Source organism: Hippopotamus amphibius, chromosome 16 (assembly GCF_030028045.1).
Source record: "Hippopotamus amphibius kiboko isolate mHipAmp2 chromosome 16, mHipAmp2.hap2, whole genome shotgun sequence".
Lineage (NCBI taxonomy): Eukaryota > Metazoa > Chordata > Mammalia > Artiodactyla > Hippopotamidae > Hippopotamus > Hippopotamus amphibius.
This window is the reverse complement of record NC_080201.1, coordinates 64,287,086-64,312,467: the sequence shown is the minus strand read 5'-3', so window position 1 is coordinate 64,312,467 and position 25,382 is coordinate 64,287,086.

The following is a 25,382-nucleotide window of genomic DNA, read 5'->3' as shown; positions in this document are numbered from 1 at the left end:
TGAAATGTTCCTGAAGAAAGAAAATTTCTTTCAGAGAGCTGCCCTGGTCAAGGAGGAATGGTTTCCTCAATAATGGTTTGTACCTTTTTCGAGCTGATAATTTCATGGATTGACTTTCAGATTTCCCAAGGCATCACTGGTATTACATTAACCTTCTACGTTCATTGGAAATTATGTAAAAATTTGAGTATAAACATCAAAAGGTATCCACTTTCAGTTACAAAATAAACACATCATGGGGATGTGACGAACAACATGGTAAATACGGCCAATTATATTTCATTGCTTATTTGAAAAATGCTAAGAGAGTCAACCTTCAGAGTTCTCATCACAAGAAAAAAGCTTGTATCATCTATGAAGGTGGAAGGATGCTAACTAGGCTTATTGTGGTCATTTTGCAACATCCACAAATACCCATTCATCATATTGTATATCTGAAACTAATATAATGGTATGTGTTAATTGTACCTCAATAAAAAAATTGGTACTGGGTACTCACAGAATAATTATGGTTATTACTGAAGGTGCCTACTAGATATTCAGCACTTTAGCCGTATATTCTAACAACTCAAGAGCAGAACCTAAGAGTTCTAGGATCCCTAAGGAGCAGCAGGAAGGGGGAAACAGTGGGAAAACAGGAGACCAAGACATTAGAGGCCTGTAGCAACCATAGACGAAAATCTAAAGAGACAGTGATGTGAAAAACAAAACTGTAGTTGAGCACGTAGAAGATGACAAAGGTGACCACCAGCATCAGGATGGTGTGGGCGGCTCTGGTCTCCGGGGGGCATTTGTGGTGCCCAGTGGGGGTGCGAATACACTGCATTCTCTGGTGGTGTCTGCGCAGGAGAAGCACCATGGAGCCACTGGACCAGACCATGAGGCCAATAAGCACGGCATCAGAGATGGACCACAAGAAGGTAAAGCCTGATTTATGACCCAAGGCTGTGCAGAACCACTTGCCTTGGGTATCAGTATGGTTGCGCATGTCCTGTGGACCAGTGAGTGTCACAGGAACACAGGTGTACGTTAAGACACTGACTACCCAGCAGGTGCAACAGGAAAAGCCAGTGTGTCTGGGGGCTCTTCTGAGCATCCTCCACTCTGGTCTCCTGCGGATGAGGGTGAAGGACTGATAGGTGCTCAGGACACAGGTGCAGCACAGGGTGGTGCTGTGGGCCATTCTGTGTATATAATTTACAAGTTGACACCCAAGACTGGACAGGGGGTTCCTTGAAACAAAAACTGCCAGGGTGTGGGGAATCCCAGAGGAGAGAAGACCCAGGAGATTGGTCACGGCCATGTGGGCGAGAATCGTGTGTGTGGGTCTCTGCTTGTGGCCAAGCAAGACTGGAGAGATGTTGTGGAAGAAAAGGATGACATTGGCCAGAGACCCCACTCCTATCTGTATAAGATATGTGGTTTTCAGGGCTGCCTGGCTTGTGATTCTCAGGGCATCTTTGTGAAAAGACATGGAGAGGACTTCAGAGCGGCCTGGAGCAGAAAGGAGGCTGTGCCAGTGATGACATCAGAAGTCTTCTTACACATCCAATGCTGGACAAGGTTTCCCACATTTTATTTCTCCTGAAAAGAGAAGACACTGTCATAGTTCAGAGAAACGACTTTACCTGGAGAACATACGCCTGCCACCAGTTAAATTATTCGCCATTCTTATTTTGTATTTTTCCTATTTAGTTTTATATCCTGATCCTCTACCTCCATGTAAGGTCTATGAACTTAGGAAACGTGTCTGCCTTGTTCAGCAACATTGTTGGCCCAGTTCAATCATTTTCAATGTCATTATTCACAGAAACAAAAAACCCCCCAAATTTGCATGCAGTCGCAAAATACTCCACATAGTCAAAGAATCTGGAGAAAGGAGAACAAAGCATCAAACTTTCTCATTTCAAACTATATGTGCAATTTATAGTAACAGAAGCAGTATGGTATGGGCATAAAAACAGGCAGATCAATGGAACAGAATAGAGGGTGCAGAAATAAGCCCATGCACCTGTGCTTAATTAATTTTTGACAAAGGCACTAAGACTATATAATGGAAAAACGGTAGTCTCTTCAATAAATGGTGTTTGCAAAACTAAACATCCACATCTAAAGACTGAAACTGAGAGACTAAACCTTTTAAGATCTGATTGCATGAAATGAATTGTAACTACATGTATAATGGATATTAACTAGACTTACTGTGATCAATTGGCAATATATACAAATATCGAATTATTATTTCATACCCATGAAACTAACATAACATTACATCAATTATATCCTAATTTTTAAAACTACAACAACAACAAAACAAAACAAAACAAAACAAACAAACAAACCTGGACACTATGTTACACCATACCTAAACATGATCTCAACTGGATTAAGACTTGGATGTAAGATCTGAAACTGTAAAACTCCCAGAGGAAAGAAGTAAGCTCCTTGACATTGGTTTTGGTAATAATGGTTTGGATTTGACAACAAAAGCAAAAGGAAACGAATGGGAGTACTTCATATAAAAGCCCCTGCACAGCAAAGGAGACCACGAACAGAATGAAAAGGCTAGCTATGCAATAGGAGAAAATATTTGCAAACCACATATCCAGCAATGAGTTAACATCCAAAATATAAAAGGAATTTATCCAAAAAACCAAATAACCCAGTTGAAAAATGGGCAAATGACCCAAATAGCCATTTTTTCAAAGAAGATATATAAAGGGCTAAAAGGCATGTGAAAAGGGGCTCAGCATCTCTAGTAATCAGGGAAATAGAAATCAAAACCACAGTGAGATAGCATCTCACACCTGTTACTGTGTCTGTTATCCGAAAGACAAGAGGTAACACATTGGCAAGGATGTTGAGAAAAAGTAACACTTTATATACCTATTGGTGGGAATGTAAACTGGTAGAGCCTCTGTGGAAAACATTACGGAAGTTCCTCAAGAAACTAAAACCAGAACTACCATATGACCCAGCAGTCCTGCTTCTAGTATACATCCAAGGACACGAAATCAAGATCTTGAAGAGACATCTGCCCCTCCATGTTCATTGCTGCATTATTTACAATAGCCAAGACATGGAAACAAGCCAAGTGTCCACTGAGAGATAAATAGGTAAGGAAGCTGTGGTATATTATACAATGGAATATGATCCAGCTTTCAAAAAACGGAACTCCTTCCTTTTGCAACAACAAGGATGAAACTGGAGGACATTTTGGTATGTGAAATATCTAGACATAGAAAGACAAACACTGCGTTCTATCAGCTAAAGCTGGAGTTTGAAAAAAAATTCAGTCTCATAGAAACAGAGAACAGAATGGTGGTCCCTTGGGAATTAGGGTTGTGGGTAAAGGGGAGAAGATGGTAAAAGGGTACAAACTTTCAGTTATAAGATGAACAAGGTCTGAGGATCTAATGTCGAACATGGTGACTACAGGTGATGGTACCTAATATGTGAGGTGTTGGGTGTGGTAATTAACTCAACTGTGGGAATCCTTCCACAGCATATACACACATCACATCAGGTCCTCCATGTTAGCTATACTGCAATTTTGCTAAGCAGTTATACCTCAGTAAAGCTGAAAAAATAATGTAATAACTTAAGTAAATAAAATGGAAAATATGAAAATACTGTGGAAATTCCAAGATTTTCTAACTCATTTTAATACAGTTGCAAGAGGATCACTGTCTACCTCTGAGAACTCATTAATTCATCCAACAGAGTCGCTGGATAGAAAATATCTTTAAAAAATATTTACTGGCGTATAGCTGCTTTACAATGTTGTGTTAGTTTCTGCTGTACAGCAAAGTGAATCAGCTACATGTATACATATATCCCCTCATTTTTGGATTTCCTTCCCATTTAGGTCACCACAGAGCATTGGGTAGAGCTCCCTGTGCTGTACAGTAGCTTCTCATTAGTCATCTATTTTATACATAGTGGTGTATGTATGTCAATATCAAAAAAAAAAAAACAGACACCATCTGAATACACAAGTTGACTATAAAATCTACTAAAATATTCTGTTACAGAAAAGATCTGCAGTGAGCAAAATAGTCTAATCCTCAAAAATTCCCTAGATGAATATGGGGATATATGTGTATAAAAACAGTTGATTGAACCTGATGTACCCCCAAAAAAAAATAAAATAAAATAATAAAAAAAAATTCCCTAGATATTAATTTATAGAGCTTGGAAGTCAGGTTGTGGACAGTTTCTCCCGAGTACACTCCAGCCCTCAATGTTCACCAAAAATTAAATATCCCAAATGTTAGACTCAAGGCTTAGATTGTTTTCATTCTTCATTAGTTCTGAGTGCCTGCCTTTGACACTGCTTTATTCTGAATTTCATAAAAACGAACCAGCCTCGTTGCTTCAACTCAAAGTCACCCAGAGCACACACGGTGTTCCCTTAAAATCAAGTTTAGTCAGCCCCTCATGAGGGAATAAGAAGGTTTTATGAGGGCAGAGCAATATTGACTCCCTCTAGTAGAAGGTGTGTGCTTTCTCGAGAAGAAATAATCCTCAATTAAATACGTAAAATTCAGAAGCCATTGTCGGGTAGAGAGAGGGAAAGGAATTGGAAACAAAAGTCCAAAGTCAGATGGGACTTCCTTGGCGGTCCAGTGGTTAAGACTCTGAGCTTCCATTGCACAGGGCCCAGGTTGGGGAACTAAGATATCTAGTGCGTACTGTACAGCATGGTCACACAAAAAATAAAAAGAGAGAGAAATGAAAAAAAAAGTCCAAAGTTAGAAATAAAACTAGATCTTCAGGAAAGCCGTGTCCATCTTTTGAAAATACGAAGCAAAAGGGCAGCAGGACTGTGAGGTTCTCAACAGCTGTGGCTCCACCAGGTGGTCCTGGTGCCCACTCCCCACCCCCTGTGCTGAGACATGAGAACACAGGCTGGACTTCAGAACCTTCCCCTCATCTGTACTGTGCACCTCATTACAGAACCTGGGGTTAGAGGCAGGAGAGCAGGTGTCAAGGGTCCAGCCTCTGGATCAGAAAGCTCTTCTCTGAGTCGAGATCACCCACGTACTATTTCAGTGCAACCTAAGGAATTTCGTCACCAGCCTGAGCCACTTTTCTCCTGTAAAGAGTAAAGTATAACTAAGGAAGAACACGCATCGCAGGGTAGGCGTGAACACCCGATGTGGATTTCCTTGTGGATGGGATTCTGGGACAAAGTGGTCATTTACTATTAGTAGGAACCACCCTTATTGTAAACACTGTGCATGTTTTGTTTTCATAAGCCCTGGCGGGAAGACAGGAGAGATAATAAAATGCAGAGCTGGGCACCTAACTGCAGTCCCTGCCCCTCTTGCTTTACTCGCTAGATGCAGCCTGTGGAAGGCACAAGAACCGTGCGTTTCTGCTTCACACAGTAAAGCACATCCTTCTCTCTCATGGGACTCCCATCTTCCCACCACTTGCCTTGCTTCCTCCGTCTGGCTCTCCAGCTGCACGCGACCTTCAGCTGCACAGACACCTTCAATCACGCGCACTCGCCACGCTCCATTCCCTCCTTCATCTCACAATGAAGTGATGGCTTTTCCGTTTCTTTGTTTCTCCTTCTCTTCTCTCGTCCTAAAACACTGAAAGCTACACCAGGGCAAAGCATAAGCCTGTTTCCTGCTGAGAGATCCTCAGTCCATAATCATGTCTGTTCACAATTCCTACCTATCCCTGGAGCACAGCACACTCATTCAGAGAGTCTTTTAAAAAGTTCCAGATCCAGGGATTTCCTAGGTGGTGCAGTGGTTGAGAATCCTCCTGCCAATGCAGGGAACACGGGTTCGAGCCCTTCTCTGCGAAGATTCCACATGCTGCGGAGCAGCTAAGCCGGTGCACCGCAACTATTGAGCTTGCACTCTAGAGCCCGTGGGCCGCAACTATTGAGTCCATGTGCCACAACTACTGACGACCACGTGCCTAGAGCCTGTGCTCTGCTACAAGAGAGGCCACCGCAGTGAGAAGCCCGTGCACCACAACGAAGGGTAGCTCCTACTCGCCGCAACTAGAGAAAGCCTGTGTGCAGCAACGAAGACCCAACTCAGCCAATAAAAAAAAAAAAAAAAAAAGTTCCAGATCCAAAGTCAATACAGTTATGGAAAACGTATCTGGTGCCAACATGTGTTTGTGTGAATGTCCCTGAGCATGTATGTGTATGTGTGTGAGTGTGAGCTGAGGGGACCGTGTCCTCACATACTTTGACTCCAACCCACATATCACACTGTGTTTTTTTTTCTCTCCAAAATTGTTGTCCCCTGGCATCTTCTTTCAAGTCCAACTTGCATCTGTTCAACAAAGCAAACTCTTCCCTGCAGTGTCTTTTGATGAGCCTGTACTATACAAGAAGATTTGAAACAGAGATTATTCAAATCTCGCCTTTGAGTTACAATTACCTGTACAATTCATAGTTCTCCAGTGTGTTAAATTTCCCTCTGTTCTGCAAATCCAGCAGAACCCTGTTTATTGGTAAAAGATCTGACTTGCATCCCATGCCCAGTGAATCCTCACATGACCCTCCCTGAAACCCCCTCATTTCCCCTATATCTCCCCTCTAAGTGCACACAGGTGCCCTCATCCCCGTGCACCTCTCCTCCCAAAAACACGGCCCACGGCCTCCTTTCTGTGGGGCTGGGAGTTTCCTGGGTGAGTGATGAGGTCACACCTCCTGGGTGTACATTTCCTGGGACACATAGAGACAAGCGCCACAGGCGAGTACCTCCCTGACACCCACAACCATCACCCAGAACAGCAGAAGGACACGCCTGTCCCCACACAATCCAGGACCCCCAGCCCCCCCCAGCCACACATGGGCACCACCACAGCCAGAGTCAGAAACAAGCCACAGAAGCTGCCCTTGTGCTGTGACAGGGATGCACACCCCGGTGCCTGCTGCCCTCCTGAGCCTCTCTTCACCCACAGGTGTGGGGACCAGCGTGGGCAGGTCAGCTTCCCTGTATCTGGACAAGCTGGTGCAAAACAAACTTGAAAAAAAAGAGAGACCCCTGAAATCTTATTATGAAACAGCTCTGATTTTATTAAACAACACAAAAATAAAAACAAAAAACTTCAAGTCAGCTGTGTATCTGGTGCCTGAGAATTTCTCCTCCACCAGCTTCCTCATAACATCTGGGTTTTATAACCGCTGTGACTGAAAATGCACACAATGCAGGGGAAGCAGCAGGAATTAATCTGATGCTGAACCAGCAGAGGAGGGTGTCACTCACCTCATCCCAGGTGAGCACAGACATCAGGGCTGCTCTGTGGAGACCTCCTAAGAGGATGAGGGAGTCCTGCTAAGAGAGCTCATCCTGTGCCCAGGACCGTGGACATGGGAGTCGCGAACAGGGCCCTGGACAGAGGGACACAGGGAGAGCTGGCGGTGGGGGTGGGAGCCCTTTGCTTCCTATGTAGAATCTCTACACCTTTCCTCAGAAACTGCCTCTGATGGGGACTTGGTCTTAGCTGTGACCTCCACCTAGAGTCCTTTCCTGTGGTCCTCACACGGTGCACCTCTGGTGAGGGACCTCTGCCTGATTCGTGGCTGGCGTCTTCTGGCTGTGTCCTCACGTGATGGACAAGGCTGAGCCGTTCTGGGGACTCTTTTATAAAGACACTATCCCACTCACGAGGGCCCACCTTCCTGATCAAATGAGTTCCCAGAATCCACCTCCTTGTACCATCCGTTTTGGTGGTAAACATTCCAACATATGAATGTTGGGGAGACACTAACAGTTGAACCCTAGCTTGGCCCAAGGCACCTGCCACTGTATCTTCCAATATGCAATGCAATGTTGATTGACCACAGACAGCACTATTCTAATCCTGTTCCCAATGAGAAACAGCATACACTGCTTATTTTCCAACTGTCATAACATTTGGCAGACTTGAAAATCCATGGATTTCATTCCATTACATATTCTTTTTTCTTCCTTCTGCTGCTTCAGGTTTAACAAGGACAGAGGGGCATTTCCCATTTCAATCACACAGATAAAAGTATGAGCAACACTTACACACACAACGTAAAGACACTCACAATGGTGACTTACGAGGGTGAATCAAAAATGATCCCACCTCTGGCTGTAGAATTTATAGAGGTTGTAATATAACTGGAGTGTGGATAGTTTTTTAGTCACCCCTGTATATCTTAGCAAAATGACACACCAGACCCTAATCTGTAGGTCCTAGAACATCAGGAGACCCTTTTTCACATGGTCGAGAAGCTCAGTGGCTCTGGCCATACAAGGTGGGGCACAGTTTCCACAGTGTTCCCATCCCTTTTTCCCTCACTGTCAGGGACTCCAGCGCACAGGGATTTGCAGTGAACCCATGACACTGGTCCCCTCAGATACACCCCCCAGCACAGTCCCACCTTCTACCTGCCCAGCCAGGGCAGGAACGGGGCAGCTCAGGACAAGGCAGGGTGAGCACCTGTCCCGCCCAAGGCTGTTAACCACGCAGCCCTGAGCTCCTCACCTGAGGGAGAGCCCTTCTCTCCTGTTTTCTGCCCTGAGACGGAACACAAGGAAGCACTCACCTGCCTGGACGCGGCTCCAGAGCTCTGTGCAGGGACGTGGCCATCAGGATGGGCCACCGTTATAGGGACGGGGTCCCTGGACCCGATCTCCCCACAGAAGTGCCATCATCACGTCACCTGCAGCACAGCTGACACTGTCTGCATGGAGAGTCTGGAGCGTCTCCCATGAGGAACACGTCTTACCCCCGGGCTCGTCCTCCTCATCCACGTCTGGGGAGTCATGGCAACTCCTGGCAATTACGGGGAAGACCTACAGGAGCAGCTGAGCAGAGGGCAGGGGAAGTTTTCCATGTTCCCTGTGGGAGAATCCAAGTTTAGAGGGAAAGTCATAATTGAGGGGAAGGGACACTCAAAGTGCATTGGAGCTCCCTTCACTATGGTTCCCGTTGGGCATGTTCCTTCATGGCCTCACATTTCCAAACTGTTCCAAAGTTTGTCTACACTGATCGTCAGCATATGATCTGGAGGCTGGTCTTTCCCTTAGTTTAAGTTCTACAACCCTTGCTATTTGTGGCTGAGGTCAGTGTAATCTGGAACATATCCCATTTGAAACCAGTGTTTCCCTCCTCAGCATCCTCAGGTCTCCCTCATGTCCACATGACTCTGAAAGGAGGTTGTCATTTGTTCTGTCATCCATAGAGCCCCTCCTGGAGCCTCTCGCTGGATCTCCAGCTCTCCCTGTGTTCTAGGCCATTAGCCCTCATAAGATGCATTCCTGGACATACAGGCAGGGTTTAGGAATAAGAATTTATTAGGAATAGAGAGACAACATTAGAATTCTTCAAATTGATCATTGGAATGATCTATTGCTAGTTGGAAATTTAAATTGATAATTGGATCTTTGAAACCTGGGCCATTAGCTGGGAAGTAGACCTGATGTCATTCTTCTGAGGGACCATGGAGCATAAGGGGCTCAGTAGACCCTGCCCATCAGGCTGCTCCTGCAGTGAATTGGTGCATGAAGGCAGCAGACATGCCTGCATTTCATAAACATGACTTTTTCCCAATAAGCCAGGCAGATAGGACAGCTACTGCTTCTTTAAAGTTGTACATCCATGAGAGTCAATACTGTTAAAATGACTATACTACCCAAAGCAATCTACAGATTCAGTGCAATCCCTATCAAATTACCAATGGCATTTTCCACAGAACTAGAACAAAAAATTTTACTTGTATAGAAATACCAAAGACCTTAAATAGCAAAAGCAATCATGAGAAACTGGAGCTGGAGGAATCTGGCTCCTTGATTTCAGAATATACTACAAAGCTACTGTAATCAAGACAGTGTGGTACTGGCACCAAAACAGAAATAGAGATCCATGGAACAGGATAGAAAGCTCAGAGATACACCCACACATCTATGGTCACCAAATCTATGACAAAAGGGCCATCATATACAGTGGAGCAAAGACAGCCTCTTCAATAAGTGGTGCTGGGAAAACTGAACAGCTACATGTAAAAGAATGAAATTAGAACACTCCCTAACACCACAGACAAAAATAAACTCAAAATGGATTAAAGGTCAGAATGTAAGGCCAGACACTATAAAACACTTTGTAGAGATATGGATGGACCTAGAGAGTGTCATACAGAGTGAAGTAAGTCAGAAACAGAAAAACACATATCGTAGATTAATGCACATATGTGGAATCTGAAAAACTTGGTATAGACAATCTTATTTACAAAGCAGAAATAGAGACACTGACATAGAGAAAAAACCTATGGATACCAAGGGGAAAAGCAGGTGGTGGTGGGATGAATTGGCAGATTGGGATTGACGTATATACACTATTGATACTACGTATAAAGTAGATAACTTATAAGAACCTACTGTACAGCACAGGGAACTCTACTCAATGCTCTGTGGTGACCTAACTGGGAAGGACATCCTAAAAAGGGGAGATATATGTATACGCATAGCTGATTCACTTTGCTGTACAGTTTAAACTAAGACAACATTGCAAAGCAACTATATTCCAAACAAAAAAAAAGTTGTCCATTTATGGCCCCTGACTGGCAAAATGTGCATGGTAATGCTTGTTTGTTTTTATTTATTTGGCTGTGTTGGGTCTTCATTGCTGTGCACAGGTTTCCTCTAGTTGCAGGAAGTGGGAGCTACTGTTCACTGCAGTGGGAGGGCTTCTCAGTGCAGTGGCTTCTCATTGCAGAGCATGGGCTCTAGGTGCGTGGACTTCAGTAGCTGCAGCACGGGGCTTAGGAGTTGTGACACATGGTCTTAGTTGCTCTGAGGCATATGGGATCTTCCCGGACCAGGGATTGAACCAGTGACCCTGCACTGGCAGGCAGATTCTTAGCCACTGCGCCACCAGGGAAGTCCCATGATAATGGCTTTAATATGTTGAATAATTATTCACCATGCAGATGCTGCCTGACATGTTCAAACACTCAGAGATACTTTGGACCTACTATGTGTCATTCCGAGCACTAGGTAACGAAGATACAAAAAGAATCACTAACATCCGGGCTGTGATACTTGAAACACGTGATTCACCACCAGATGTCTAGCTGAGCTGGCGAAAGGGTCCAGAGCTGGGCTGTGCAGTGTGGAAGCTCCAGTTCCATGTGGCTACTGAGCTCCTGCAATGGGCTCATCTGAACGGAGAGCGGCTGTGAGGGTCACACACACACTGGATTTTCCTTATATGTGGAGGTGCTCCGTGTTGGGTGCGTATCTATTTACAATTGTTCTATCTTCCTCTTGGCTTGATCCTTTGATCATATGCAGTGTCCTTCTTTGTCTCTGATAACAATCTTTATTTTAAAGTCTATTTTGTCTGAATCAGTATTGCTATCCTGGCTTTCTTTTGATTCTCATGTGTGTGGAATACCTTTTTCCATCCCCTCACTTTCAGTCTGTGTGTGTCTCTAGATCTGAAGTGACTGTTTTTTGGGCAGCACACATATGCATCTGTTTTTGTATCCACTCAGCTAGTCTCTGTCCTTTGGGTGAAACATATATATTCTTACGTATTCTTTGGAATGGTCATAGTAGTTCTAACAAAAATATACTACTTTGGGAATCTATACATAATGGCTACAGCAATCAATACAAATAGTTATACTTTAGGACTAGCAGTTTTAAAAATGGAATATTAAAAATGCCAGTATTTCCAAAAGAAGGTATAAGGAAAGGGGAAACAGAACAGAAGTTAGGATAAAATAGAAAAGTTCCAAGACTCTGCATTTCCGTGATGAAAACGAAACATTTAAGTGACAAGTAGGAAGAGGGCAGCATCTACTATTTCCTTCCTATTACTTCATTCACCACATCAATCAGATTTACTGAGAGTCAACCCGGGAAAGAAAATCCAGGTTCAAAGGTAAAGTGGCTGATTGCACAATATTGATATTCTGTGTAACATGACAGCGTATTACAGAAATATAAGTGAAGTAGACACAAAATAGTCTAGAAAATCTCCCCCATTTTCCAGGTTTCTTATCTTTATCTTAAAATAAACTCTCCCCCCACCCTGGAGTAACGTTTATCTGGACCAATATTGGAATAAGTGCCAAGAGTTGTCAGGTGTGAGCCACACTGACATGAGAATGAATGTGCGTGGACCCATTTCACATGTTCCTGAAGAAAGGACATTTCTTTCAGAGAACCATGCTGGCCAGGAGGATAACCCGTTTCCTGACTATTTTCGTGGATCAATTTTGAGCTGATATTTCCTGGATTGACTTTCATATCTCCCAAGGCAGCACTAATATAAAATTGACCTTCTGAGTTCATTGGATTTTATGTAAAAATGTGGTACTGAGTATAAATGTCGAAAGGTAGAGGGAATTCCCCGGTGGTCCAGTGATTAGGACTCCGTGCTTTCACTGCCAGGGCCCGAGCTGGATCTCTGATCATGGATCTAAGATCCTGCAGCCACCAGGCACAGCCCGAAAAGAAAAGAACAGAAAAGAATTAATAAAAAAAAGGGCACATACCTTCTCTCATAATATAGTAATTCACGGGGTGGTAATGTACCACATGGTAATAATACCTAATAATACCCTATTGCATATGTGAAAGTTGCTAAGAGAGTCAATCTTAAAAGTTCTCACCACAAGAAACGTTTTTGCATCTGTGTATAGAGACGATATTAACCAGACTTGTCATATTTTGCGTTATATATAAATACTGCATTTATATGTTGCCCAGTTGAAACTAGTATCATGTTATGTTTTAATTATACTTCAGTATAAATGGTCGTGAATAAATAGTCACAGAACAGAGAAGTTGTGGTTATGCTTGAAGCCTCTTCTATGTATTTACCTCTTCACCCCAAGAGCAGAACCGAGGAGTTTTAGGATCCCTGAGGATCAGCAGGAGGGGGCTAAACGAGGGGAAACAGGAAGCCAGAATGTTCGCGGTATGCAGCAACCACAGGTGCAAGTCTAAAACGGCAGCGATATAAAAAGCCAAAATGCAATCCAGCACGTAGAAGATGACAAAGGTGAGCACCAGCATCAGGATGGTGTGGGCAGCTCTGGTCTCCGGGGGGCATTTGTGCTGCTCAGTGGGGGTGTGGATACACTGCGTTCTCTGGTGGTGTCTGTGCAGGAGAAGCACCATGGAGCCACTGGACCAGACCATGAGGCCAATAAACACGGCATCAGAGATGGACCACAGGTAGACAAAGTGTGCTTTAGGAGCTGAGGTGGAGCAGAACCACTTGCCTTGGGTATCAGTATAGTTGTTTGTGTCCTGGGGACCAGTGACTGTCACAGGGACATAGATGTGCATTAAGAAACTGAGTATCCAGCAGGTGCAGCAGGAAGGACCAATGACCTTGGGGACTCTTCCTCTGAGCATCATCCACTCCTGTCTCCTGGAGATGAGGGTGAAGGACTGATAGGTGCTCAGGACACAGGTGGAGCACAGGGTGGCGCTGCGAGCCACTCTCTGTGTATAATATATGAATTTACACCCGAGAGTGGAGAGGGGGTTCCTGGAAACAAAAGCTGCCATTATGTGGGGAATCCCAGGGGAGAGAAGAATCAAGAGATTGGCCACAACCATGTGTGTGAGGATCGTCTGTGTGGGTCTCTGCTTGTGGCCAAGCCAGATGGGAGAGATGTTGAGGAGGAAAAGGATGGCATTGGCCAGAGTCCCAACCACCATCTGTAACAGCAAGATGGTGGTCAGGACCACCTCCCCTTGGTTTCTCAGGGCATCTTTGTGAAAAGACATGGAGAGGACTTCAGAGTGTCCTGGAGCAGAAAGGAGGCTGTGCTGGTGATGACATCAGCAGGCCTCTTACACAACCAACACTGGAAAACGTTTCTTTCTTTTTCCATCTCTTGAGTAGGGAGGCATTGATGTAGTCTACAGGGTAGTCTCAACCTAAAGAACATATGCATGGTATCAGTTATAATTTCCCTGTTCTTATTTTGCAGTTATTTCTATTTACTTGTATATCCCGATTCTCCAGAAGCCTGTAAAGTCCATGAACTTAGAACCATGTCTCACATGGTCAATATCATGATTGACTAGTAATTGCTGTTAAATAATATGTCCTGAATATATGCATATTTGACCTGAGACAAAGACAATGTTATACTCTACCTCCCTGAGAACGTATGGTCATCCTGCCTGTAATAAAAACATATTAACTTAGGAAAATGAAATGGAACAATGCAAAAACATTGCTGAGATTATACGACTGTCCAACTAAATTTAATACAGTTGCTGGTAAATCAGTGTCCACGTTTGAGAATTCACACTTGATCACGATTCCTGGATACAAAATAACAATAAAACATCAGTCATGGAGTTTTGGCTTTTGGTTTCTTGTGGAAGTCATCTTTCCAACCTAACAATGATGAAAACAAGGAACTCTGAAAATTCCTGGATGTAACAGAGGTGAGAACACACAGAACATCACTGCCTCCCAGACTGGAGAGGTGGACCAGTGAGTAGAAGGAATCCAAGCTTATTGGAGCAGAGAGTCATGAGTGGAAACACCTCAGGAGCAAGACCCAGGGTAGGAAAACGTGTAGTATAATGGATGTATAATGGATATATTTATCCTCCGTAGATTGTTGGAGGCTCAGTGTGCAGACGTCTGGCAGGCAGAACCTCCAGGAAAACCAAGTTCTAGGGAGATCCCACAGTTTTGTGAGTTTTGTGATATTTCTCTCAGCAAATATCAGAGGAAAGTCGCTTTGTGCTGTTGGTGGGGGCTGGGAGGGGAAAAAATCACTTTGAAATCACCAGAGTGCTGGGCTCTGCTTAACAAGGTCTGTGTTAAGGAGAGATGAGGTAACTGCAGGCACACCTGCTGGGGTTTCCTTTGAATATATCTGACCCGGGAAGGGAAATAGCCAACCCTAGCCCACTCTAGCCATCCTGTCCCACCCAAGGGGCAGAAAAAAATGGAGAAACTCTTGTGACATTCACAGGCCAGAGGCACAGGCTCACTGAGAGACTGAGACCCACTCACAGGATATAGAAGCTTCCTCTCTGCCCACACCTCACCACCTCCTCACTAAAGGTTTACTAACAGTAGCTCCTTTCACCTCGTACATCACGTCCAGATATCAAAGGAAAAAGAAGGCTGACTAACAGGCAAAAAACAGTTTGAAGACACAGAGGAAGCAGCAGATCCAGACTTGACAAGAACGTGGGAATCATCAGATCAGAAACATGAAACAACTACAAGTAACACACTAAGGATGCTCGTGGATAAACCAGACCACACGCAGGAACAGATGGGCAATGTCAGCAGGGACTTGGACATTCTAAGAAACAACCAGAGAGAAATGTTAGAGACTAAAACCACTGCCGCAGAAATGAAGAATGGCTTTAGTGGGCTTGTTAGTGGATTGCAGGAGACTGGTGAGGAAAGACTCTCTGAGCTTGAGGATCTATCCATAGAAACACTGCAAACTGCAAAGCCAGAACAGAGCCTTAAAAATCACAAAACAGAATAGACAGGCCTGTGGGAGAACTACCAGGGGTGTAACGTGTGTGTAACGGGATTAGCAGGAGGCGTAGAAAGGCAGAAAGAAACAGAAGAAATATTTGAAGCAACAATGACTAAGAACATCTCCAAATTAATGTCAACACCAAACCAGAGATGCAGGGAACTCAGCAAACCCCAAGGAGGAAAAATACCAAAACCCCCAGACCTCGGCATGCCCTATTCAGAATTTATTCTCTGCTAAAAAGAAAATATCCTGAAATAAGCCACAGAGTGGTGGAGAGGAGGGGAAACCAAAAGACATATAGAGAAGCCAAGATGAATATGACCCTGACTTCTCCCCAAACTCTAAGTAAGAAGAGGGTGGAGTGAATTATCTAAAGTGTTGATAGAAAATATCCACCAACCTAGAATTCTGTTCCCTGTGAAACTGTCCTGCTGAAGGAAAAGAGAAATAAAGACGTTCTCAGATGAAATAAAATGGAGGGAACTTGCTGCCAGCAGACAGGCCTTAGAAGAAATGCTAACTGCAGTCCTTTAGAGGAAGGAAAATGATATAGATCAGAAATTCAGATGCACATAAAGAAGGAAGGACACTGAAGAAGCATAACTGAAGTGGAATCAAAACATTTACTGTTCTTAATCTTAGACATAAATCTGTTGAAAATAATCATGGTAACACTGTGTGTTAGTGTGTGTGTGTGTGTGTTTGTGTGTATATGTGATCTCATGTGTGTGCCCCACATTTTCTTTATGGATTCAACACAGAGCAATCCCTTTCCTGCAGTTCTTTCTATAAAGCTGTACTATACAGGCTCTAATCAGGAATTGAAATTATTCAGATCTCTCCTCTGAGTTACATTTACCCATATAATTCCATGCTCCTCCAGCGTGTAAAATTTTACTGTAGCCCCAGTGATCCCTCAGAACCCTTTTATTTGTAAAAGAAAATATCTTTAGCAAGTAAACAGGATACTGTCAGGTTCATGGGCTAAGTTATAACCACTGTGATTAAGAGTGTATACACGGGGGCATTCCCTGGTGGCCCAGAGGTTAAGATTCCAGGCTCTCACTGCCTTGGGCCTGGGTTCAATCCCTGGTTAGGGAACTAAGATCCCACAAGCCATACTGTGCAGCTAAATAAATAAATAAATAAATCAAATTAAATTAAAGAGAAAAAAAGGGTACAGACGCAGGACTTCTGAACTTCCACTACCCAGGAGTGCGGGTTCGATCCCTGGTTAGGGAACTAACATCCCATATACCATGCAGCGTGGCCAAAAGCCAAACAAACAAACAAAACACAAAACAAACAAAACAAAAGAGTGTATACAATACAGTGGAAGCTGCAGAAATTAATGTGATGCTGAACCAGCAGAGGAGAGTGTAACTCACCTCATCCCACGTGAGCACAGAACTCAGGACTGCTCTGTGGAGACCTCCTAAGAGAATGAGGAAGTCCTGCTAGGAGAGCTCACAGTGTGCCCAGGACAGTGGACAAGGGCGTCAGGAACACGGCCCTGGATGGAGGGACACAGGGAGAGCTGGGGTGGGTGTGAGCACTTTGCTTTCCGTGTAGAATCTAAACCTTTTTCAGAAATTGCCTCTGATGGCGTCGTGGTTCTAACCCTGACAACCACCTGGAGTCCTTATCAATATTGGCCTGTCTTAGTGCGTTTGAGCTGCTTTATCCAAATGTCAAACTGTAGCAACTGGGCAGCTTATAAATGAGAGGAATTCATAGCTCACAGTTCTGGAGGCTGGACATCCAAGATCGAGGCTGCGGCATGGTCCCTGTCTGGTGAGGCCCTCTTCCTGACTCATGGCTGGCACATCCTCCCTGTGTCCTCACATGATGGAAAGGGCTACGGAGCTCTCCGGAGCTTTTTAAAAGAAGGGCACGAATCCTACGTGCGAGGGCTCCCCATGACCTAGAGGCCCTCCCCCAACACGACCATGTTTGGGGCTTAGGTCTCAACATATGAATTTGAGGGAACAAGAACGTCAGACCACAGCATCGCCCAAGGTGCATTCCAGTGCATCTCTGAGTATAAAATTCAAAGTGGAATTACCACAACCAATGTTATTCTAATTCCTATTTACCTCTAAAAAAGTGTGTACCTTGATTGTGTTCCATCAGTCACATCTTTTGTATTCTTGAAAATTAGCTGGATTTCATCTCACAGCAAATTCTTCTTCCTTCCCCTGCTGCCTCGGATTAAGGAAGGACACAAGGTTTTCCCATTTAATTGAGAAAAATACATGCATCACTTACACACATGACACAAAATCCACACACAGTGGTGAGGGAGTATCTTTGCAGAAATTAGTGAAGCAAGTGCATCCAGCTGAAGAGGGGTTGAAATAGGAAAACTGTGTGTGTTGTTCCAGGGCTGCATATTTCTCTCTTTGCAGCACTGCGTGTGTGTGTGTGTGTGTGTGTGTGACACTAGGTCTTATTTTCTGTTCCAGGAACGTTAAGTTCTAACCCAAACTCTGCACATAAGTTTCTCATCCTATATTCACACCCAACCCTAATCTGTTAGGTCTGAAAAATCCCGAAGACCCTTTTCTACATGATTGAGAAGCTAAGTGGCTCTGGCCATACGAGGCTTGGCACAGGTTCCACAGTGACCCCATCCCCCTTTCCCTCACCGTCAGGGACTCCAGGGCACAGGGTTTTGCAGTGAACCCATGACTCTGGTCCCCTCAGATACACACCCCAGCACAGTCCCACCTTCTACCTGCACAGCCAGGGCAGGAATGGGGCAGCTCAGGACAAGGCAGGGTGAGCACCTGCCGTGCCCAAGGCTGCTGACTACACAGCCCTGAGCTCCTCTCCTGGGGGAGAGCCCTTCTCTCCTGTTTTCTGCCCTGAGACGGAACACAAGAAAGCACTCACCTGCCTGGACGCGGCTCCAGAGCTCTGTGCAGGGACGTGGCCATCAGGATGGGCCACCGTTATAGGGACGGGGTCCCTGGACCCAATCTCCCCACAGAGGTGCCATCATCACGTCACCTGCAGCACAGCTGACACTGTCTGCATGGGGAGTCTGGGGCGTCTCCCGTGAGGAGCACGTCTTACCCCCGGGGCTCGTCCCCCTCATCCACGTCTGGGGACTCGTGACAACTCCTGGCAATTACGGAGAAGATCTACATGAGCAGCTGAGCAGAGGGCAGGGGAAGTTTTCCATGTTCCCCGTGGGAGAATCCAAGTTTAGAGGGAAAGTCATAATTGAGGGGAAGGGACACTCAAAGTGCATTGGGGCTCCCTTCACTATGGTTCCCGTTGGGCATGTTCCTTCATGGCTTCACATTTCCAAACTGTCCCAAAGTTTGTTCACACTGATCACCAGCATATGATCTGGAGGCTGGTCCCTCCCTGATTTAAGTTCCACAACCCTTGCTATTTATGGCCTCAGGTCTGTTTAATCTGAAAATACCCATTCGAAACCAGTGTTTCCCTCCTCAGAATCCTCAGGTCGCTCTCATGTTCATTAACTTTCCAAGGAGATTGTGGTTTGTTCTAAGATACGCATGGATGTGTCTCTTTGAGTCTCTCATTGGACCTCCAGCCTGTCCCTGTGTCTGGGCAGTTAGGGCTGGAAAGAAGCATTATTGGACATACAGACAAGAGTTAGGAAATTATTGATTAAGAAATACAGAGAGATAACATTAGAATTATTTATATTGATCCCTGGAATTATCAGTTGCTAGTTGGAAATTTCAGTTGATAATCAGATCTCTCAAACCAGCTCCATTAGCTGGGAAATGGGCCTGATGTCTTCATCCTGAGAGACCACAGAGTAGAGGAGACATATAAACCTCCCCCATCGGGCTCCTTCTGCGGCTAACTGATGCATTTGGGCAGCAGACGTGTCCACACTTCATGCACGTGGGCTTTTCAAGAAAAGCCAGGCGGATGGGACAGCTGCTGTTTTTTTAAAGTGTACAACCTTGGTCCCTGTCTGGGGAAAGTGTGTATGATAATGTTTCCAATGTGTTGAAATTATTCATCATGAAGTTCTGTCCCCACAAATTTCAAACACAGAGAGAGGCTGTGGATCTACTGTTGCCATTTTTAGTTGCAGGTCATGAAGATAGATATAAACAGAATACTAATACTCCTCATTGTGATATTGGAAATGCTGGTTTGATGAAGGACGCGAATCATCGCCAGATTTTAGCTGAGCTGGTGAAAGGGTCCAGGTCTGGGCTGTCCAGTGTGGAAGCTCCGGTCCCCTGTGGCTATCGAGCTCCTGACATGGGCTCATCTGAGCTGAGAGGTGCTGTGGCTGTAACAGAGACACTGGATTTCAAAGACGTATTAAGATGGAGAGAATGTAAACTATCTTCTTGAGAACTTTTCTGAATGGATTACAGCTTGAAAGAACAATATTTAAGATATTAAAATAATGTACAGTTTCTTTTCACTTTCTTCAATGTGGCTACAATAAGTACATAATTACATCCGTGGGACTTGTTCTATTTCCATTGGACATTGTGGTTAGACTCAGAAAGGCTTCATCTTTACCCCCACCCTAGCTGCACTCGCCTGGCTGTGGCAAAATTTCTGGCTGGATCTGAGAGGTTGGATAAGTCAATGAGATAAATTTACCATCTTATGCACCTGTCAAGCTATGATGACTAAAGAAAGTGAAGATGCTGTTATTTCTCCAGCCTGTGTATAAAAATCAAAGTCAACCTACGGCTCTCAGAGCAGAGTACACACTCCAGTGTCCCTAAGTGCACACACTGAGCTGGCCTCAGACAACACTTGCTGAATTAATAAACATCTCCATCCTGCAGACCTTGGTCTCTCAAATCTGCCTTCTGTAGAATTCTGAGAAATGAAGCAATGCCACAATATTCGATCCACCTCCAGTCCACGAGGTTCTCCTGTGGCCTCCGTGTGCCTCCACTGACAGCTCAGCTCTGGAGTGAGATTCCCCTGCAGGGCTGTTACTGGGGAGGGTCCCCCCTCCCTCCTTAGTCACATGCCACATCTCCTCTGTGATTCCATAAGGATTTATTCCTGAAGAAGGGAGATTTTTAATGAGGACATAGGGAGTTTACCACAAACAAAGGAGATCAATTCATCCTGAAAGTAGTTTCATTTTTATTAATATTGTTGATATAATTTTTTTAGGTCCAAGGCGGAGCCTCTCCTACCCAGGGTGACATGTCAGCAAAGCAAAACCTAGATAAATTTTGTCCCTGTAACTGCTCCTCTTCACCAGAAGCGCACTGTGTCCAGTCAGCCGACCCCCAAATACAAGCCAACTCGACCCTGTACTTATCTCCTTGTTCCTTCTCACCCAAAACAAGGATGGCTATGTCCCCCAGTCAACCATACATTTTCTTTTTTTCACACCTTGTTCTTTGGTCTTCATCCTAGAAAACCTCCTGCTCCTTCCGCTCTGTTTTTGCGTTTCTCTGGATAGAGACTTTTTCATGAACTGTTAAAGTTTCTCACCTAACATGCCTCCTTTAAGTATTTTCAACAGCATGGAGGAGATACTGTTTTATTATCATCCTGAATTAGAGCTGGAATATTTTGACTGTCGATGACAAGCTTTGGAACAGGGACAAAAACTTGTAACCTGAAATGTTTAGTGTCATCGTTGATCCTCTTGAAATACGTGGAGCTAGTTTCCAGTACTTTCTGCTCACTTGTGTAGAGGCTCCTTGCGTTTAGATCAGGAAATTACGCCCACTCAGAAGTGTTTCCTAACAGTATACGCACTAGCTCACAGTCACTTCTGCAAAGTGGCTTTTTCCCTGTGAATGGTAAGCTCCAAGGTGGAAAGTTTGGTAATATGCCCCAAATCTCTTCCCCGAACATCCACACTCTTTCTGGCACACACTCTCACCTCTACCTTTTCTCTCAAACACGTGTTCTAGAACGTTCTCACACCTGAACCTGCAGTCACCCCCCCCCCCACCGCCGCCCTTCTCGAACTTATATAGAGGCGTCCAATTTACAAATACGAAGAATGGTGGTTGCCAGGGGCTGGGGATAGGTGGTATATACACAGCTATGGCGGAATGGGTACAGAGCTTGTTTTGCGAGCACCATGTTCTCAACCTGGATCATAGTGATGATTACAACAGGAATGTTCTCTTTTTAATTTTAACTTTTATGTTTGGCTGTGTTGGGTCTTTGTGGCTGCACACGGGCTTTCTCTAGTTGTTGCAAGCAGGGGCTACCCTTCATTGCGGTGCGCAGGCTCCTCATTGCCGTGGCTTCTGTTGTAGCGGAGCATGGGCTCTAGGCACGTGGGCTCAGTAGTTGTGGTGCACGGGCTTAGTTGCTCCACGGCACGTGGAATCTTCCCGGACCAGGGCTTGAACTCGTGTCCCCTGCATTGGCAGGCGGATTCTTAACCACTGAGCCACCAGGGAAGCCCCTCTTTTTTCATTTTGGAGTGTGCTGTTTAATTCTCACATGTGGGGATTTCCTAGATTTCTTTCTGCTCTCGATTCTAATGTCGTTACATTGCCACTAGAGAGCAAGAAGTATATGATATCAATTTTTAAATTCATGAGTTTTATTTCTTGTTCTTTTGAATCTCTGCAAGCCTCTAGTATGCATCTTTCTGATATTTATATTCTTTCCCTGTTCACAGTATTAAAAATCACTTATTTTTGACTTAGAGGGCCAGGATAGGGAGGGTGGGAGGGAGTCGTGGGAGGGAGGGGATATGGGGATATATGTATAAATATAGTTGATTCACTTTGGTGCACCTCAAAAGCTGGCAGAAGAGTGTAAAGCAATTATATTCCAATAAAGAGCTTTAAAAAAATCACTTATGTTTTCATAGTCAAACCAGTGGCCTCTCATTTGGGTTATCCATTTACAAACAGTTTGAGGATCTTCCCTGGGTTTAAGAAATGTTACCCAAAGCTCAGCCTCTCTGTACACTGGTGCCGAATTGAATCTCAGAGACACAGTTCTGTGTGATGTAAAAAAGAAGAGCTTTGTTACTTTATTACTGCCAGGCAAAAGGGGCACCTCAGGCTCCTGCCTTGGTAAACTCTGCATCCCAACCTGGGAGGATTTGATGAGGGTTTGATAGAACAATGGTTTGATATAACAAAGGTGGGGTCCCTGACAAGATCAGGGTGTGAGCAGGGCTTGCACTCCCTTGATCTCACCTTAGGTGGTCTGTCTCCTAAGCTTGATGAGCTTCTCTGGTCCCTTTCATCTTGCCTCAGGTGGTTTCTGGGCGGTTTCTCCCTTGATTAGCAGCTGTTCGAACCTGCTCTTTGGAACTCCGGGAAGGCCATGGAGGCTGGAGTCTTGTCTATAAGAAATGGTGGACAAAAGGAGGCCTCCGTGCCCGGGAGCTGCATAGCACCTTACTCATCTCACTTGGTTTCAGAAATTCTGAAAGGCTCTCAGTTCAGTCTTTGATCTGAAGAGGTTCACCTACAGCCTCAGATGGTCCCCTTTCTAAAGGTAACTGCCTAATATTGCCTTCTGAGTAGAAAGGCAGGTCAGGAGCTTTCTAGAATGAGTATTCAAATAAAGACGGATAGAGGTGTCGACTGAAAAAAATATATGCATGACCTAAAAGTTGAGAGTTATGTTTTATCTAGGGGACAATTTTAGGACGTCAGGCCTGGGAGGCAGCATCTGAAAGAGCCCTGAGAAAACTGCTCCGAGGAGGCGAGCTCTTTTACCCCAAAACTGGACTCATATCTTGGTGGGTGTCGAGCCAAAAGACACAACCAAGCCACAGATGGGGAGTAGGAAGGATTTAGCGCTTGCAGCAAGTAAGGAGAGTACCGGGGATCTCTCCCCAAGCAGCGTCTCCCCGTACAGCAAAATTGGGGAAGATCTCAGCTAAGCGCACATGCATGTTCATGAAAGGGCTTGAGCAGAGGAGAATTCAGCATAGAACTGGGGCCAAGGTCCACAGAATCCAAGATTTAGTTGATTGAAGGTCAGAAAGGTCAACATTATGTTCCCTCAGATTTCTGTTGATTGGGTGGTGAAGGCTTCAGGCTCATCTTTGCTATTAAAACAGAACTGGGGTCTTCCTAGGTGGTGCAGTGGTTGAGAATCCTCCTGCCAATGCAGGGGAAACGGGTTTGATACCTGCTCCAGGAAGATTCCACATGCCACGGAGCAACTGAGCCTGTGAGCCACAACTATTGAGCCTGTGCTTTAGAGCCTGTGAGCCACAACTATTGAGCCCATGTGCTGCAACTACTGAAGGCTACGTGCCTAGAGCCCGTGCTCCGCAACAAAAGAAGCCACAGCAATGAGGAGCCTGTGCACCACAACGAAGAGTAGCCCCCACTCACTGCAACTAAAAAGAAAGCCCATGCAGAACAACAACAACAAAAAAAGACCCAATACAACCAATAAAATAAACAAATACATAAATAAATATATTAAAAAAAACAAAAACAGAACTGGGAGTGTTCACACCTGATAGACTAGTTTCGCTCTTGTTCCTTCTCTTGCCAGATGACAGTCTTTGTTCCTGAATTCTTTTGTTCCCTTAAGATCGTTAATTCCCGGGACCCTTTCAAGGGCAAGCACTATGTGCAGATTCAGCTCACAAAGTGGCTCAGGCCGAAAACTGATTCTCTTATGTCAGGAAAGCCATGCCTGCTTCCTTTTCTTCAGGGACTCCCTACCCTATCTGTTTACAGCTCCCCATCTTCTAGGTAATATCAATCTTTATAAACCCAGTCTTTGTAATGGGTTCTAAGTTATATCGCGTTGGGTTCTGACTTGCATTTCCCTGGTGACCAGTGATATGAGCACCCTTTTCTTGTGCGTATGGTCATTTGTATAGTTTTCTGTATGAAGTGTCGGTTCAAATATTTTGTTCATTTTAAGAAAACTGGGCTTTTAGAAAATTATTGGGTCTTGAGATGAAAAAAATACAGTTCATCAGAGACGTGTATTTTGAATCTCAGTCAACAGCTTGCCTTTTCAATACCCTCTCCCCATGACCCATGAGGAAGGATGATTCTAAGAGGTCCTCAACGGCTGTGCCCCTCCCCACAGGCTAAGGTGGGACCCTCCTGGGATGCGGATGAGATCTGGGACCCTCCCATCCACAGACTCAACAACCTGCTTGCTCCAGGGCCTGGTGTGGCTTTCCTGCTGGCTGGGAGGGTCCCTGGGTGTGTCCCTGGGAGGGTCCTTGATGGCTGTTAAAATTCTGCTGGGGCCAACATAACCAGATGTTGCTGGGACCAGCTGAGGACCAGACCCCAGTCACAGGTAAGCAGGCCTGGGCCCCTGGCTGGGTCTCCACACCCGGAGGTGATACTGGTGAGGGGGTCTGGGGCTTTTCCAATGGCTTTGAGTGGCTGGGGGGGGGGGCGGTTTATCCACTTGGAAATATACTGGGTGAGGAAGTCCTGGATTTACCAGGGTGCCAGTGGAGGCTTTGTTTACTCGTTAATTTAAAGTAATTTCAAACAAGTGTCCCCAAAAGTTGCCAAAATTGTGCTAAGAACTCCTGTGTGTAGAATCACCAGTTGCTTATGTTTTGTCCCATGTGGTTTATCACGTGTATAAACTTTCTCTCTGAATCGTTTAAGTTGCAGACATCATGCACTTTACCCCTCGTGCTCATGTTTTGTAAGAAGATGTACTTTGCCAATTATTAAAACAGGAGGTTTAGCATTTTTTTTTTTTAGCTGCTCCACGCAGCTAGTGGGATCTTAGTTCCTTGACCAGGGATTGAACCCAAGTCCTCGGCAGTGAAAGTACGAGTAATCACTGGACTGCCAGGGAATTCCCCTGGAGGTTCAGCATGGATGCAGTGACATTACTGATGCCCAGCCCACACGCAGATCGTAACTGTCTAATAAGTTCATATATGCGCATCCGTGTTTTCCTGACCAAAATCCCCTCTAGGAAC